Source organism: Sus scrofa, chromosome 4 (genome assembly GCF_054392235.1).
Source record: "Sus scrofa isolate SSC_HxYL_T2T_F1_AM1 chromosome 4, Sscrofa_HxYL_maternal_Yorkshire_Landrace_v2.0, whole genome shotgun sequence".
NCBI lineage: Eukaryota > Metazoa > Chordata > Mammalia > Artiodactyla > Suidae > Sus > Sus scrofa.
Window position 1 is genome coordinate 86139755 of NC_139386.1, and position 12451 is coordinate 86152205.

Consider the following 12451-nt stretch of genomic DNA (forward strand, 5'->3'; position numbering starts at 1 on the left):
ATTCAAAGATGTATTCTACACAGTCTGGACCCTCAAGGAGCTCTCAGTCTAAAGGGAGGATCAGACAGACTTCAATCAGATATGATAATAAGCCTATCTTAAAGAAAAGCACAGGATGCTGAGGAAATACATAGAAAGAGCATACAACTCAGCCAATGTTGGGTAGAGAGGAAGTGGGGTGGGAGCCAGGGAAGAGGCTATTCAGGAAAGACTTACCTGAGGAAATGATGCCTGGGGCTATAATTTGAAGACAGTAATTACCTAGGCAAAGAAGAGATCCTGTTTATCACAGTAGAGGTGAGAGGGCATGGTTTGAGCTGCCTTCTAATGGGAGATCAAATCTCTCCCATCTGCCTTAAATATTATTTCCCTCAGGAAACTCTGGATCTTGTGTGAGAAACTACACTTGTTCTTTTTTACTGTCTTTGAAATCTTGCCTTTATTTTATATATAGAATGCATCTCAAATTGAACTAGCCACATATTAAGTACTTAATAGCCATGTGTGACTAGTGGCTACCATCTTGGGAAGTGCAGATCAAGGCTGTTCCAGAAGACCTTACTTATGAATATAGAGCCTTCTCCCATAGTCTGAGATTACTGGAACTGTTACACTGGGTAAACAATACAAATGATAAAGTATTATTATGTATAGTTTTAAACCTTTGTGTGTATGTTTCTCTCAGGTATTTTAGGATTAACTAAGGTCTTGGGTAGGAGTTGTCTCTGGCTAGAATATCATTAATCTGTTTTACCCTGAGTTCTGACTGCATGTTTCATTGTACCATGCAGTAAGGGGTAGGCAAGAACCAGTTTAGAAAAGGCTTTATAAATTATACTAAAGGGTTGGGTTTTCATTCCAAAGGCTGAGGGGTGAGAAGTGAGGAGGAGTTAGTGAGTTTTCATCAGGGCAATTCTGTGATCATTTTTGCATTAGGTAAGTTAATATTAGTAGTGTGGAAGACCTGTTATAGGGCAGCTTGCTTAGAGGCAAAGAGAAGGTCCTTGTTGACTGGAAATAAATAGACTGCAGGTATTTCTCTAACAAAGATGGGTTTATTCAATATCAGTACAGAATTGTAATTTGGAGTTTGTAACCATGGTGAACCATGTGCAAGTCCCCACTTGGCAAGGAAAGAAAACACTTTTATAAGGAGGAGAAGGACAGTGGGAGGGCTTTAGTAAACAGAGTCTATGGCTTTTCATTAAACTCAGTGCTTTTCAGTAGTCTCTTCCTTGTGGCCTCTGCTTTCTTCACAGGGCACGAGAGCTCCCTCTTCTGGTCTCCAAATTCTGTTTAATTGAGTTACCATTTATTTTTATTTTTATTTTTATCTTACATCCTATAACAATGTGGATAAAAAGTGATGAAAGACTAAACTAAGGCAGTGGCAGGGCAGGTAGAGAAGACAGGGCAGGTTAAAAAGATGTTAAAGAAGGCTATAGAATCCACAGTGCTTGGTGATTCATTGACCGTAGTGCAATAAGTATCAAGGATGACTGCTAGCTTTTAAAGGAAATTTATCTTAGGCTATTTCAATAATAAGTAATAATTAGTATCATTAATTAAACTAAGAATACATGAGGAGAACCCAATTTGAGTGAAAATGTTGAATTTCATTTTGGTAATACTGACCTTGGAGTAGAGAGGGTAAAGTTTTGAAAGTATCCAACTTATCCAGTGAAAGATTTGGAGAAAACATAGTATATTCAATTTATTTGTAGTATCAATTATTATTTATGATGCTTTGGAATGTGCATTGGAATAGTAACTGCTTCTTTCAAGCAGTTTTCTGTGGGGACGGGAAAGGCAACAAATAAACCAGACATTTAAAAAGGATGAATGGCTAAGATAGTCACCATATTACACTAAGAGAACATTGACCCCTAAGGGCTTAGAACTACTCTTTCAGTGAACTTCTAGTAAAGGGGCAGAGAGCAATGGCAGTGCTAGAGGTGAGACTGAGTCATTTTAACGTGGTTTTCTCCTTTCTGTTAAAAGGTTATTTAGTGTCCATATTGTATCATGTAGGATACAATACATGATAACAATATGCGATATCATTTTCCTTCTTGTAGCCGAGTCAAAGACAGAAAGAAGGAAAATCATTTCAGCCTTGTGTTTGTGATGCTATCTAGTGTCTCCTTGCCTGCTAGTTCGAGGTATGTGAAGGCTGCCAAGGGGCCACAGTTAATAAAGGGCTTCAGTAGAGGAAGGGGCCTCCTCTTAGCCCTGAACACAGGCTGTGGGAACTGCTTCTGGCTATAGATGTGTTGGCCAGCACAGTAGCCACCAACTAGCCACATGTGGCTATTTATATTTAAATTAATTATAATTAAATACAATTTAAAAATTGAATTCCTCAGTTACACTGCCACATTTCAAGTGCTTAATACCACGTGTGGCTAAGAGTTAGTCAGCATATCCAATGGCTTACACTATAGAACATTTCTTTTGTAACAGAAAGTTCTGTTAGACTGCACTGATATAAAGAACTTGCTTTGTTTCTGTATGTCTAAGTGTCTTTAAAATCTAAGGAATTACCTACTTTATCTTTTTGGCCTTGTAGGGTTTTATGCTAGATCCTATGGTTTTTATAAATAATATTGTTTTTAGCTGTATATCATGTGTATGTTTTCACCTTACTGTGGCCTATTTATATTATTTCATAACTTAGCCTTTATATTTAAAGTTTTTAATCCCTTTCATGTCTTTTATATCATTTTTGTTCCCATTTCCCTTTAGTAGCTTGAAGGTCTTATAAGTTACCTGTGATTGATCCTCCATTTCTTTCTTTGCTGATTCACCTAAGTGAATGGAAAGACTCAGAGAATAAAATTCTTTCTTGGGAACAGGAATACTACATGTCCTGGCAGGCTCCCTTAGTAACTGGAAGTATTTTTTCTTTATACCATCTATCAGTGTAGTTCCTTTGTTAGAAGATCTGAAATCTATTAGTTTTGGTGTATTTAAAATCTGTAAGTGAGGATGCCATTTAAACAGATTTGACGTTCTAAAGGGGGCAGGTAGTGATAGATACTATCCATTGTTTACTAAGCATTTGTATTTGCCAATTCCTGTGCTAAAAGCCATTTAGTCATTTAATTCTCCCAGCAATCCTGTGAGATTATTATGGTTTATTCCAATGTACAGATGAGGAAACTGAGGTCTTGAGAGAATGTCAGTGTGTGACCTTATCTCACCAGTTAAGTGACAGACTTGAACTCACAGATTTGAACTCTTAATTCTAAAGCCTACGATAGTAAATAGGAAGTTCCTATTAGCAAAGGGCCCACAAAAATAATATCTCTGATTCAGTGCTGGCAAGAAACCCTTTGTCATTGGATCTTCTCATATGTTTTTATGAATCTAGTTGCATTAGAGGATCCATAGCCAGGTTTTTGAAATTTTGATAAATCAAATTGGCCTCCCAACTGCTGATAATCCTAATCAGTATTAAATTGCACTGGATTTTGAGTATTTGTTACCTTTAATTATTTATGTGGATCTTTAAACAAACAAAATTATCTCTGGCAAATGGCCGAGTATTCTTTCTGTGATACAGTCAACATGATATGTGAGAAGCCTCTAGGCCAAGTGTATGGTCCCTGGATTGGGATGCTCCTACACAAAGGCCCATATAAATGTAAATACACACACACACATACACGCATATACACATATATACACACAAACATGCATATACACACATAGACACATATATATACACAATACACACACACACATACTGGTTGTCCTTTCTGCCTAGAATTCTGGTCCCCCAGAGACCCACATGTCTTAACTCCCTCACCTTCTTGAAGTATCTACTCAAATGTAACCTTCTCAAGAGACTTACTCTGATCATCCTGTTTAACTATAATATGCTTCTCCCATTTAATTTCCTCATCTCCTTCCAATAATTGATTGACAATGTGATGATAATTATGATGATGATGATTACTAATATTGGTAATGAGCACCAAGGTCTTTACGTAGATATCTTAGGACACTGGTCAGTATTGTATTCTCTTTGGGCTTATGCCTCAGCCTACCTTTAGAACTAACTTTTTCCTTACTTCCCAGTTGTGCTCCTACTTTCTAAAGCTCAAAGTACTAGGCTAGTATTCTCAACCTTGAAAAAAAAAATAAGTCATCTCTTTCTTTGTTCCAGTTTGACATTAATCCTATCACTTCTTCTTTATGCAATGTAATAAATACCAGCCCTGTGTGTTAACATGTTCCAGGAGAATGGAAGACTTAATTACTTTCTCTTCAAATAAAGTAATCCTATGAAGCAAGCCTTATCTAGTGCCCAGTGGTCTTCTTTCTCAGTCAAAGGCTCTCTGATGTTGTTAAGATAATTTAACTTGGGCCTATTATCATTTTTTGAAATGGCAAAAATTCAAAATATTGGGGTTTTTCCAAATGAATAGAAGAGGCTAAGGGACTTAGAGGAGCCACCACAGACTCTGTAGTTATGTTTTCAAACCAAGCTGTCCCCTTTTTCATCAAGCTCAGGCTCAGAGAACACTTAGAAAAGGAGACACCAATCTTTTTTAAAAGGAATAATGATAGAGAACAATGTCGAGGCTTTTCTCTAGGGTGTCTGCGCAATTTAATCAATTCCCACCTATAAGCTCCTCTTCAAACCACTTGCCTCTAGCACATTTCCTAAGTTTTCTTCTTGACGAGCAATTTTCCCCCTGAATCCTCTATGCTAGGTTTGTCTCATAGCTTTCAAAACCCAGTGAGGAGTAAGGTTCTCTTATGTCGTAGTTCACTTTTGAAATTCTCAGAAGATAAGTAGGACTGCTTGAACAAATCTTCAAGAGATGTGCTACCAGAAAGTAGCTTACTGCCATGGACTTCAGTGTGCTCATACCTCTCATCAAAGTGTGTCACAAGGGAATGAATGTATGGCATAGGTAATCTGGACAGTCTGTTAACCAGGGATTTGTTAACAGAGTTTCCACAGTGTATATGTGCACTTTCTTTCATGAAGATTTTGCCGTTTTTATGAGAAAATTCTACTGGAAGTTTAACTCAAACCTCTCTCTGACTGGGATGGGTCTCTTTGGCTGGGTTTCAACAGTCACGCAGATCTCTTTGGACAGTCAACCAGGGGAATTCTTCAGTATTCAGTCTCCTTTTTCCTTTGAAATTAGGTATAATTAAAGATGAGGTGGTTGTAATTCTGTACTTAAGGATGACAAAAAGGAAGAAGAATAAAAAAAGAATGATGAACAATTCACAGAAAAGATGCCTATTTCAAGTAACTTGTGCTTAGCCTTATTAGTGAGGGAAATGCATATTAAAACAGTAATAGGATTTTCTTAAACTAATGAGTTTGACAAAAGTATAAAATTATAGTAAAATACAGTATTGGTAACTATGTGTAGGAAAAGGCAATCTAGGTTGTAGTACTATGGTTGAGATTTTTTTCATTCTTCTATGGTTGATTTTTATTAGTCACAGTGTTTATGTTCTGTAAATCACCATGGACACTAAATTAGTGAATAACGAAATATTGCTCAGGGAGGACATAGGGTTAGGTTTCTGTGAGCTTCTGGACACATTTTTATCAAGCATAATCTTGATAATACATTACCTTATTTTTTGTGTTTTCTGTTTAATGACAACTAATTTAATATATGTTGTTGATTTAGTAACACTGAACTCATGGCCAACAACACCATAATTCATTCTCTTTGCTTTTTAGGGCCATTCCCGTGGCATATGGAGGTTTGCAGGCTAGGGGTCAAATCAGAGCTGTAGCTGCTAGCCTACAACACAGCCACAGCCACACAGGATCTGAGTCACGTCTGCAACCTACGCTACAGCTCACAGCAACGCTGGATCCTTAACCCACTGAGCGAGGCCAGGGATTGAACCTGCATCCTCATGGATGCTAGTCAGATTTGTTAATCACTGAGGCACGACAGGAACTCCATAACTGAAATGATGCTTATAGTACATACATGCTTTCTCTGTAAAGCACATCAGTCTTCTTGCACTTAAGAATACTAGACAGCACTTAAGTCTTATACCTGAGGACATTTTAAACAGTGAAATCACCAATATATAAAGCACAGAAATGCAAACAAAGTGGGGCTAAATAGATGCAAAAAGGATACTTGCTTATAGTGTGAGAGCTGTAACAGGAAGGCATAGCATTGTTGTGTTCATCCTTAGCTGGGAATTTTTGTGAAAGGTGATTCAAATTTTTGCCATTCTGTGTGTGTCCATGAATTACAATGAAAGTGCTCCAAGTATCAATTTAGGGTTACAAGTACATTTTAGTAAGTGAATTTACAAATATGGAATCCATGAATAATGAAGATTGACTGTATTTCCTACATTTTTAAATAATAAGCTTGAATGGCTTCTACAAAAGAAAAATAGAGAAAATAATTAGCAATGCCTGCTTAATTAAATATCCTGGCTTAAAAAAAAGTTCCATGAAGGGCAGATGGCTATGAGATAATTAATGCAATTAGCTGATCGTACAAAATACATACTAAAAAAAAGTCCTGCATTTCAGGAATAACTTGTTGTGGATTTCGTTTGCTTTAGGGTCAAATTAACACTCAGTTCAAAAACTTGTCAAAGGGAATAACTCTCTTTGTGATTATAAAAATATGAAATAATGTAACCTAATAAAATAGTAATAGAAAAGCAGTTGACAGTAAACTACTGAAGTAAAGCATTTTATAATATTTTTCAATAAAAAAACAAAGCTTTATTCACATATAGTATTACTGATTCAAGCAATATTTTCCTGAAAAGGCAGGGGATGTAATTCAGATTTACAAGTAAGATGTTTGGAATTATAACATATGCTCTGGCAGTGTGTAGATTTTTCAACTAAATTAACTTAAAATATTTTCTCCTTTTTTTTTTTTTTTTTTTTTTTGTTGTTCCAGCTCTGTTAGGTTTGAATCCAAGTTCTGACATTTATTTGTATTACCACTCCCATGTCCATGCTTATACTGTCTTATTACCTGTCTACGAGATCTTGTCACAGTATCACTAGGGCATGAAACAGGTACAAATCAAATGACTTTTGAAAATTAGATACAGATGTACTTCCTTCTCTATAAAGTTTTAAAATTAGGAATTGTGTAGTCTTTTTCTGAGTGATTTAGCTATAAGATGACCCAAAAGCCACAAAATAAATGACAGTGCTTACTTATTTCAGATGTATCATAATTACTTATATTATGAATAGATGGGCAAATCCCAAGAAAATAGTAAAAAGTTGGATTAAAAGCTAAAGGAACTTTGTACTATCTCACTTTAACTTGCAGCTATTACACATTGTATACTCAGAAATAAAATAATATTTCCCCTATAAAACCATTTAAACATCATTTTTATACTGTTATGATGAGTAGTATCTATGCTTAATTCTTTTCCAAAAGGTTTTCGTTTTGTTTTGTTTTGGGGTTTTTTTGTTTGTTTGTTTTGGTTTTGGTTTTTTTTTGCTTTTTAGGGCCACACCCATGGCATACAGAAGTTTCCAGGCTAGGGGTTGAATCAGAGCTACAGCTGCCAGCCTATCCCAGAACCGTAGCAACTTGGGATCCGAGTCACATCTGTGACCTACACCACAGCTCACAGCAATGCTGGATCGCCAACCCACTGAGCAAGGCCCAGGGATCGAACCTGCATCCTCATGTATGCTAGTTAGATTTGTTCCCACTGAGCCACAACAGGAACTCCAGAAGTTTTTTTAAAATATATCCAGATGTTTCTCTAGCACTTCTCCATTAGAAGTCCATTAGATATGGTAATAGAATCCTGTGATGCAGTCTTTTTTTTTAATTAATTTTTTTTTTTTTTTTTTTTTTTTTTTTTTTTTTTTTTTTTGCTTTTTGCTTTTTTTTGCTTTTTGCTTTTTTGCCACATCTGTGGCATATGGAAGTTCCCAGGTTAGGGGAATTGGTGCCACAGCTGCTAGCTACGCCACAACAACTCCAGATCTAAGCCATGTCTGCAACCTATACCACAGCTCGTGGCAGTGCCGATCCTTTAACCCACTGAGTGGGGCCAGGGATTGAACTGGAATGAGTCTAGAAGTCTCACTTAAGGCTGGACTAGAGGCAAAGGGGAAGACCCAGTGAGACCAGGAGAACTAAACAGGAGCAGTAAGGGAAAATGATTGGGCCAGCTTAGCTGATGAGAACTGTTCAGTGTGTGATTCTCTAGGGGTATCATACTGTCCTCTGATCATGGAACCTCTTCTCCCCATACCCTTCTTCTCTCCCCATTTAATTTGTGATTATAGCATAACTGGGAAAATCTTTTATTCTGTAGTTACATACAATTCTTATTTTGACACATTACGTTTAGAGTGTACTCTTATTCTGACAGAAAAAGTATATATTATGATATCGAGAATGATAGTTTTTGAAGGGTTAATATCCAAAATATAGAAAGAACTGATACACTTCAATCGGAAAAAAAAAAAGAAAAAACTGATTACAAAAATGAGCAGAGGATCTGAGTAAATATTTTTCCAAAGAAGACCTACAAATGGCCAACAGGTACATGAAAAGGTGCTCAACATCACTAATTATCAGGGAAATACAAATTAAAACCACAGTGAGGTATCACCTCACACCTGTCAGAGTGCTATTATGAAAAAATGGGAAATAATACATGTTAGCAAGGATGTGGAGAAAAGGGAAACCTCATGGACTTTTGTTGGGAATATGAATGTTGCAGCCACTATGAAAAAAATAGTATAGAGGCTCCTCAAAAAATTAAATATAGAATTACCTTATAATCCAGCAATTCAACTTCTAGAATTGTCTGGAAATAAAGACATTAATTTGAAAACATACATGCACACCCATGTTTATTGCAGCATCATTTACAATAGCCAAGGCATGGAAACAACCTAAGTTGGATGGATGAATGGATAAAGAAAATGTGGTATAGACACAATAGAGTATTATTCAGGCAAAAAAGAAGGAAATCCTGCCATTTGTGACAAAATGGATGGACTGTGAGGTCATTATGCTAAATAAGTCAGACAGAAAAAGACAGATACCATGTGCTCTCACTTACATGTGGAATCTTTAAAAAATCTCATGCATAGAACAGATTAGTGTTTTATAGATGTAGATTGTCTAGTGGCATGGAAAATATAGAAAAGTATCTTGTGAATGAAACTTCCAGAGACTGACTGTAGTATAGACCTGGGGTATATTAGGAATAAATTTCACTTTAAGAAATGTTTACCTATTAACATACATTCTTGTTGGATTGGGATTTGCTTTGTTTCATTCAACTAAAATTACTGAATATACTGTAGGTGGGAGGTGCTCAGGAGGTAGGTGATAGATCAGAGCTCTGTCAATGTGGAATTGATAGTCTAATGAGGAATATAATCATTAAACAAATGATTATATGAATATGTATGTATTACAACCATGTTAAGTACAGTGACAGAGTTTGATCCTTGTGCAAGAGCTGTCAGGAGGCTATAGCTTATTGAAGTGGAGAAATTCCTGAAAGATTCTCATTTATTTTAGATCTGAAGGATAGAGGACAGCCACGTGTGGAGGTCCTAAATCTGGGAGAATCTAGTATATTCTAGGAATTCAGAGAAGTCCAGTTTGGCTCAGGCTTAGAGTGCAGAGAGGAGGGTAGCCTACAGTGTGACTGAAGAGACAGTTGAGGCAGATTATGAAGCCCATGTTAACTATTTTGTGTTTATTTAAGTGCAATGGTAAATTCTATGGAAAAGTTTAAATGAGTGATCAGTATGATTATATCTGTATTTTAGAAAATCACTCTGACCACTGTGTGGAATATTCATTGGAGCGGGATAAAATAATACTGACTAGAGATTATGAGACCCTGGGCTTATCACCATCATTGGATGGTGACAGTGGAGGGGTTTGAAATACACTATTTTAGAAAGGAGAGCTTGCATAACTTGGTGATGTGGATATGAAGAATTAGGGTAGTTTATCTACTATAGATAAACAAATCTGTGAAAGAAGGGATTCTTATATTTTAGAAGAGATACAGAAATAGTGATTAAAACACCAAAGCCTATTTAACTGTTTTCATTGTTTAAATGTTCTTCCTGAGAACAATTTAAATTTTAGGTACACATAAATAGCTTCTACTCCCAAAAGTGGGAGAAAGAAATAAGGAAAAAAGTATTCAATCTTGAGTTTGAACTACATTTCTTAGACATCCATCAGCTTTTAGTAAATTTGGAATCCCCTGGTAAAGTTCTTGAGTCTGCCTGTTTGTTTTGTTTTTGAAGAAAACAGACTGGTGATAATGGGTTCTTATTAAGCTCCATCAATGTTAATTTTAATTTTGAAGATTTTTTTTGAACTTGGGTTCTGTAAAAACAAATGCTGTATATCACACTGCTGTAACCAGCAGATGTTGCTTTCTTGTTAGTTCTACTTTGGGGATTCAGAAGTGGGTGGAATTAGTTGATTAGGATCCAAAAACAGACAGTGAAAAAAACATTCTTTAAAACCACAGAGTTGAAATCCAGCTAAAAATAGTATTTTTTTTCCCTAAACTTGTAACTCATAGATATCTCTTTACTAATTTATTATTGCCTGTAAATGAGATCCAAGCCATTAAAGGTTATATTTATAAACTATTTGGGTTTGGTCCCAGTTTGGGGCTTTAAGCATCCCTATTAATTGCCTTAATTCCCTGTTAGGAATTATGACATGAATTATGATGTCACATTTAATCTTGCATGGAATGCAAATAAAATGCTGATTAAATCATTGATGACATAGTCTTTCTAATTTTAAAGCTACAGAAATAATTAGAATAGAAATGTGCCTTTTTTTTTATTACTCAAATGAATTTATCACATCTGTAGTTGTATAATGATCATAACAATCTGATTTCACAGGATTTCCATCCCACAGAGAAATGTGCCTTTTCTTAAGATTTCACCATTCTTTTAGTTTAGATATAACTGCATGTAAACTTCCTCTGAGAAGTTTACTGATAACCATTCATTTATCCTTTGTTATCCTTTCCCAAGTTAACTTCACTTTGTTAGGCTTCTGAAGGTTCCTTACAAGTTGTAGAGGTAATGTATACAGTGAACTTGGCTCAAAGCATATCTTTTTATCTCTCTGATTTATTCATTCATTCAAACAATCAACCTACCAGCCAATCCACCAACCCCCAAAGAACATTTCCAAACTGTGTAGGTATCTAGAATTCATAGGCATTGGCAATGAAAAGGTGAATAACACATTTTCCCTGAGCCAGAGGAACTTATATTTTGGTGGAAGGAAATCCCTGTGCAACCGATAATTGCAATAATTGCAATAAAGTCTTACAATTTCCATGATAAACATATATATCAAGTCAAAAATCACTGTAATAAAATAAGATTGAAAAATACTGAAGCACTAATTTGAAAAGATATGTACACCCCATGTTCGTAGTGGCATTATTTATAATAGTCAAGATATAGAAGCAACCTTAAGTGCTGATCACTTGGCAAATGGATGTATATGTGTACACAAAGACACACACACACATACATACACTGGAATATTACTCAGCTGTAAAAAAGAAAGAAATCTTGTCATTTGTGACAACATGGATGGACCTAAAGGGTGTTATGCTAAGTGAAATCACACAAAATGAAATACTGAATGATTTCACTTAATGTTGAATCTAAAAAAGCAAAACAAACGAACAATAAAACAGAAACAGAGTCATAGATATAGAGATGCAAGATGGGAGGATGTGAGTAGAGGACAGAAATCAGGAAGATTAAGGGGCATAGACTTCTAGTTACAAAATAAATATCATGGGTATAAAACATACAGTGTGTGGAATATAGTCAGTAATTATGTAATATCTTTGAATGGTGACAGATGGTAACTAGACTTAGCATGGTGATCATTTTGAAATGTATAGAAATATCAAATATCAAATCACTGTGTTATATACTAGGAACTAATACAGTGCTATAGGTTAATTATACGTCAAAGAAACTCATAGGTAAAGAGATCGGATTTGTGGTTACAAGAGACTGGAGTCAGAAGGGGAATTAATGAAAGTAGTCAAAAGGTACAAACTTCATTTATAAGATAAATAAGTATTAGGAATGTAATGTACAACATGATAAATATAACTAACACTGCTATATGTTATATAGCAAAAAGAGTGAATCCTAAGAGTTCTCCTCAGAAGGAAAGTTTTCTATTTCTTTAATTTTGTATCTATATGAGAGGAAGGGTGTTCATTAAACTTATTGTAATCATTTCCTGATATAAGTCAAATTATTATGCTATACACCTTAAATTTCCAGAGTACTGTATGTTAATTATATCTCAATAAAACTGGAAGAAAAAATTAATAAATTTCGAAGGAGTTCTGACTGTGGCTCAGTGGTAATGAACTCCACTAGTATGCACAAGGATGCAGGTTTCATCCC

The 12451-nt window shown here is 35.5% G+C and overlaps 1 protein-coding gene across 6 annotated transcripts in view; it reads left to right on the forward strand.

The window, feature by feature from the left end:
- NME7 (NME/NM23 family member 7) overlaps positions 1-12451 on the forward strand; it is a 278798-nt gene that overhangs the window by 163017 nt on the left and 103330 nt on the right. The gene's annotated exons all lie outside the window — the stretch shown is intronic.